Here is a 6649-nt window from a genome sequence, read left to right as displayed (position 1 = left end):
AGTGAGCGGTGGGGGTGGATGAACAGGACCCCATGGCGTTGCCTCCGGATGAACAAGACCCCGATCGATCGAGCTGGTTGGGGCTGGATGAACAAGACCCCGTGGAGGGCTGGATGAACAGGACGACCCCGTGGAGGGCTGGATGAACAGTAGATGGTGGAGGGGTGGATGAATAGTAGCTCGTGGAGGGGTGGTTGAACAGGAGCCCGTGGAGAGGGTTGGTTGAACAGTAGCCGGTGGAGTAGCGCGCGGTGGAGGCTGGATGAACAGGAGCCCGTGGATGAACAGTCGCAGGTGGAGGGTGGAGGCTGGAGGTGGTCGACGGTGGATGAACAGTAGATCGTGGAGGCTGGAGGAGGTCGACAATGGAGATGAACAGTATCCCGTGAAGTCCCGTTTTGCGGTACGCCACACCCCTCCCGACGAACAGGACCCCTGTTTCGACCGTAGAGCTCCATCACAAGTCCGTTTCGTCCGTTTTGTGGTATGCCACACCCCTCCCGATCAACAGGATCCAGTTTCAACCGTAGGAGGTCCAACACAAGTCTGTTTCCTCCGTTTTGCGGTATGCCAGACCCCTCCTGATGAACAGGATCCTGTTTCGAACGTGGCCGGTCGAACATAAGGCCGTTTCCTCTATTCTGCGGTACGCCAGGCCTCGTTTCCATCGTCTGTTCCGTCCAAGCTCTCCCAATGAACACGACGACGCATTCCATTCTGACCCAGCCGGTTGGCTCCCAATGAACACGACGACGACATTGTTTCTCCGTTCCGCCCAGCCATGTACACGAGCCCTGGCCGTATGTATGCGTGAGTAGGCGTTCGAGACCCCGCCCGCATGTATGTACGTGGTCGTATTTTCTTTCTTGCACCCTGGCCGTCGTACGTACGTGTACATATTACGTGCGCGTCTCTACTACGACACGTGCGCGCCTCTACTACGACACGTGCGCTCCTCTACATCGACCAGTATGTACGTACACATTCGTGACCAGAATGACAATGCTACGTACGCTTCGACCAGGTGGGTCCCGACTGTCAGGCACTTCCTTGCGTGTGAAGATATAGCTGGTGGGTCCCAGCAGTCAGGGGGGGCGAATCATTTTTTTTGCCCGAACGCACTTCCTTGTGTGCGAAGGTGTAGCTGGTGGGTCCCAGCAGTCAGGGGGAAACATTTTTTTCGCAAAATATGGTGGCATGTCCGATGGGTCCCTGCTGTCAGGTGGAGGAATAATTATTTTGCGCGTAATAAGGAGGCACTTCCTTGCGGCCGCCGTGGACCCAGCTGTCAGCCTCTCCACATACAGTACTCTTTCGATGGAAGTCGGTCGTTCACCACATTGACCGGGCCTAGGAAGGGGACGACGCGGAGCCGGGGAAGACGCATCAGTGGATGCCCACGCGAAGAGGAGTACGAGGGTTCACTGGTTCGTCTGTGGTGTGAGGCTGCCATCGCCGCAGAATAACAGGGGGTGTGGGTGAGTAGAGGGATGGCCTGGCCAACGGTGGGAGTAGTAGGGGACGGTGAGGCCTCTGCCGCATCACAACCGGCCATGGGAGGCAGGAGCATGCGGCATGACCGACGCTGCTTTGGGAAGCTGGAGCACGAAGACCAGAGGTTGAAGAAACACTACGGCCGTTGGATGGACATCATACGGTCACTAGAGCTAGAATCATTCATATTGACTAAGTTGACAAAGCCCTCCATCCCCGTCAACTTAGTAGGCCCACAAGACAGCCTCCCACGAAGGTGAGTCCTAGCTAGCAGGGGGGTATTCATTTTTTTGTGCGTAATAAGGAGGCACTTCCGATGGGTCCAAGCTGACAGCGAGGGGAACGTTTTTTTCATGAAATACAGAGGCCCTTCCAGAGGGTCCCAGCTATCAGGTGGAGGAATCATTATTTTGCACCTAATAAGGAGGCATTTCCTTGTGTGTGTGACAGCCTGGTTTTTGCCCCCTCTTCTTTGCCTGATTTTCAGTTGGTTTGAATTTGAAGTTTGGAGTTTTTGAATCTTTTCATTTGGACTTACCCACTTGGGTACCCCTTGTCTTTCACCCAAGTGCTTCATCTCCATCTATAACCATCACTCCATCTCTGGTTCATCTCAAAATATCAGTTGGAATATTTTTCTTTAATGAAAAATATTCATTTTCCCCTCCTAAACCCTAGCTAGCTCAATGTGCTCCATAGCAACCCCAATTTTTCTTGCCCACAAAATCCTGAGAAAAATCCCAATTATTCTTTGAACCCTAGGGCACCTTTTTGAGCAAAATATTTCATCACTTTTTGGAATATTTTGGCTACAGAAAATATTTTCATTTCTGGACAGAAATGGTAGTTTGTACAACAACTACCATTTTACTAGCTCCATTGTAGCTGGTTTCTCTTGTGCATCTTCACCTTAGTAAATGTTAGCTAGCCTCCAAAGCCCAGCCCTCAACTCCCATTGGTTTGACCACCGTAAACCTTCAAGGTTACTGTCCAGAAACTTACCTGGAGTGTAAAACCATTTCTACTACACCTGAAACCCATCCCAAGCATGGTAACACTCAAAACTACCACGGACTACACACCAGACATGAAGTTTGCGCTTAGGTTGGCCTGAGGTCATAGTTCATGCGGTGACCGCGTTCGTCCAGGCGTGCTGGCATGCAAAACACGCGCTCTGAGTGCCGCCGAGCACTCTGTTGTGCGCGTGCTTGCTGCCCAGCCTGCCCGAGCGTGCCAAATCGTGCCACCATCACCGTCCCGACTCACTTAACTCCACCCTGGCACTCGCCGACGCCCGAGCTCGCCGCAACAGGCACGGGCACGGTCCGGCCAACGCCACAGTGCGTGGCTGATATGTCTCCGTCGTATCTACTTTTCCAAACACTTTTGCCCTTGTTTTGGACTCTAACTTGTATGATTTGAATGGAACTAACCCGGGCTGACGCTGTTTTCAGCAGAACTGCCATGGTGTTGTTTTTTGTGCAGAAAATAAAAATTCTCGGAATGTCCTGAAACTCCACGGAACACCTTAGAAAAAATAAAGAAAAATCCTCGCAAAAGATGAAGACCAGGGGGCCCACACCCTGCTCACGAGGGTGGGGGCGCCCACCCCCCCGGCACGCCCCCTACCTCGTGGGCCCCCTGGTGGCCCTCCGACGCCAACTCCAACTCCATATATTGGCTTTCGGGGAGAAAAAAATCAGAGAAAAGAAATCATTGCGTTTTACGATACGGAGCCGCCGCCAAGCCCTAATCTCTCTCGGGAGGGCTGATCTGGAGTCCGTTCGGGGCTCTGGAGAGGGGGATTCGTTGTCGTCGTCATCATCAACATCCTCCATCACCAATTTCATGATGCTCACCCCCGTGCGTGAGTAATTGCATCGTAGGCTTGCTGGACGGTGATGGGTTGGATGAGATTTATCATGTAATCGAGTTAGTTTTGTTAGGGTTTGATCCCTAGTATCCATGTTCTGAGATTGATGTTACTATGACTTTGCTATGCTTAATGCTTGTCACTAGGGCCCGAGTGCCATGATTTCAGATCTGAACCTATTATGTTTTCATGAATATATGTGCGTTCTAGATCCTATCTTGCAAGTCTATAGTCACCTACTATGTGTTATGATCCGGCAACCCCGAAGTGACAATAATCGGAACCATAGTTTGAGGAGTTCATGTATTCACTATGTGCTAATGCTTTGTTCCGGTTCTCTATTAAAAGGAGGCCTTAATATCCCTTAGTTTCCAATAGGACCCCGCTGCCACGGGAGGGTAGGACAAAAGATGTCATGCAAGTTCTTTTCCATAAGCACGTATGACTATATACGGAATACATGCCTACATTACATTGATGAACTGGAGCTAGTTCTGTGTCACCCTATGTTATGACTGCTACATGATGAACCACATCCGGCATAATTATCCATCGCTAATCCGGTGCCTATGAGTTTCCCATATAGTGGTTTACGCTTATTTACTTTTCCGTTGCTATTGTTACAATCACTACAAAATACCAAAAACATTACTTTTACTGTCTTTACTTTTGTTACCGTTACCACCACTATTATATTACTTTGCTACTAAACACTTTGCTGCAGATACTAAGTTTCCAGGTGTGGTTGAATTGACAACTCAGCTGCTAATACTTGAGAATATTCTTTGGCTCCCCTTGTGTCGAATCAATAAATTTGGGTTGAATACTCTACCCTCGAAAATTGTTGCGATCCCCTATACTTGTGGGTCATCAAGACTATTTTCTGGCGCCGTTGCAGGGGAGCATAGCTCTATTCTTTGAGTCAGTTGGGATTTATATCTGCTGGACACTATGAAGAACTTGAAAGATGATCGAACTACTATTTTGCCCTCAACTACGAGGGGAGGTAAGGGATTGCCATCTAGCCTTGCACTAGATTCTCCTTCTGTTATGAGTAAGTTTGCGACACCTAAACCTACTACTGCTATTGATTCTGATATGTCGCATGTTATTGATGATGCCACTTCTGCTATGCATGATACTTATGATGAAACTACTTCTATGCTTGATACTATTGTGCCACTTGGTGAATATCTCGATGAGCAAATTGCTAGGTCTAGAGAAAGAGAAGTTATTGAACCTGAACACGATGATGTTAGTGACGATGAACCTATGCCTGCTATTCCTGAGGGTTATCTTTTTTATGCTGAATCTTCTGCAGCTATTTTTGCTTGCCAGGATAGGCGTGAACTTAAGAGGTTGCTAATTAAATGGAGTAAAGAATCTTTTAGAGGTAGAATGAAACCCGACCCTGCTTTTGCTACTTCACCTATCTGTGTTCCTGATCAGGACTATTATGATTTTTCTATTGATCCTGATATAATTACTTTGGTTGAATCTGATCCTTTTTATGGCTATGAATCTGAAACTGTTGTGGCACATCTTACTAAGTTAAATGATATAGCTGCCCTGTTTACTAATAATGAGAGATCGCGCTACCTTTATTTACTTAAGATATTTCCATTCTCATTAAAGGGTGATGCTAAGATATGGTATAACTCTCTTGATCCTGGTTGTGTGCAAAGTCCTCAGGATATGATTTATTACTTCTCTGCTAAATATTTCCCTGCTCATAAGAAACAAGCTGCTTTGTGGGAAATATACAATTTTGTGCAAATTGAAGAAGAGAGTCTCCCACAAGCTTGGGGGAGGCTTCTCAAGTTACTTAATGCTTTGCCTAATCACCCTCTTAAGAAACCTGAAATATTTGATATCTTTTATAATGGACTAACTGATGCTCCAGAGATAACCTGGATAGTTGTGCTGGTTCTCTTTTCAGGGAAAGAACACCGAATGACGCTGAAATTCTATTAAATAATATGTTGGCTAATGAAAATAATTGGGTACCTCCCGAGCTACCTCCTGAGCCAGTTCCTGAGCCAATTACTGAGCCTATTCCTAAACCAACTCCGAAGAAGAGGCTATTTCTCAGTCCCGAAGATATGCAAGAGGCAAAGTAATCTATTGAAGAAAAAGGTATTAAAACTGAAGATGTTAAGAATTTACCTCCTATTGAAGAAATACATGGTCTTAATTTACCGCCTGTTGAAGAAGTTTATGATCTCAATTACTTATTTAATGAAGAACCTCCCGATATCCCGACACATGTAGTAAAGGTAAATTTTCTCTATAGATATGATAAAGCTGAAGTCCCTCCTACTAAAATTGCTAGTCAGTGCTTGGATGAGTTTGATGACTTTATGTTTAAGCAAGATGGCTTTAATGCTTATTTTGGTAGACAATGAAAATAGAATACCTTTATGATTAAACGCTTGGGTGATTATATGGATGATATTAGAGGTGAACTTAAACTTGTTAGCAAGCATGATTCTATGGTTACCACTCAAGTAGAACAAGTACTTAAAGCTTAGAAAGAAGTGCTTGATGAAATGAATAGTAAGAAAAATGATTACACTGTTAGAGTGGCTACTAGAACTGGTAGAATGACTCAGGAACCTTTGTATCCTGAAGGCCACCCTAAGAGAATCGAGCAAGATTCTCAGAGAAACAATATTGATATACCTAGTTCTTCTAAAAGGAAGAAAAAGAAAAATGATAGGACTTTGCAAACTTCTAGTGAACCTATCGCTGAGTCACCTGAGAATCCGAATGATATCTCTATTTCTGATGCTGAAACACAATCAGGTGATGAACATGAACCTAGTGATAATGTTAATGATAATGTTCATGTTGATGCTCAACCTAGTAATGATAATGATGTAGAAGTTGAACCTGCTGTTGATCTTGATAACCCACAATCAAAGAATCAATGTTATGATAAAAGAGATTTTGTTGCTAGGAAACATGGTAAAGAAAGGGAACCAAGGGTTTCTGAAACCCATGCCTTTTCCTCCGAAACCATCCAAGAAAAAGGATGATGAGGATTTTGAGCGCTTTGCTGAAATGATTAGATCCATATTTTTGCGTATGCGATTAACTCATGTGGTCAAAACAAATCCTTATGCTAAGTATATGGAGGATATTATTACTAATAAAAGAAAGATACCTGAAGCTGAAATTTCCAGCATGCTTGCTAATTATACTTTTAAGGATGGAATACCAAAGAAACTTGGAGATCCCGGAGTGCCTACTATACCATGCTCCATTAAAAGAAGTTATGTT

The sequence above is a fragment of the Triticum dicoccoides genome, chromosome 2B (assembly GCF_002162155.2).
Source record: "Triticum dicoccoides isolate Atlit2015 ecotype Zavitan chromosome 2B, WEW_v2.0, whole genome shotgun sequence".
NCBI lineage: Eukaryota > Viridiplantae > Streptophyta > Magnoliopsida > Poales > Poaceae > Triticum > Triticum dicoccoides.
This window is presented reverse-complemented; position numbering follows the sequence as displayed.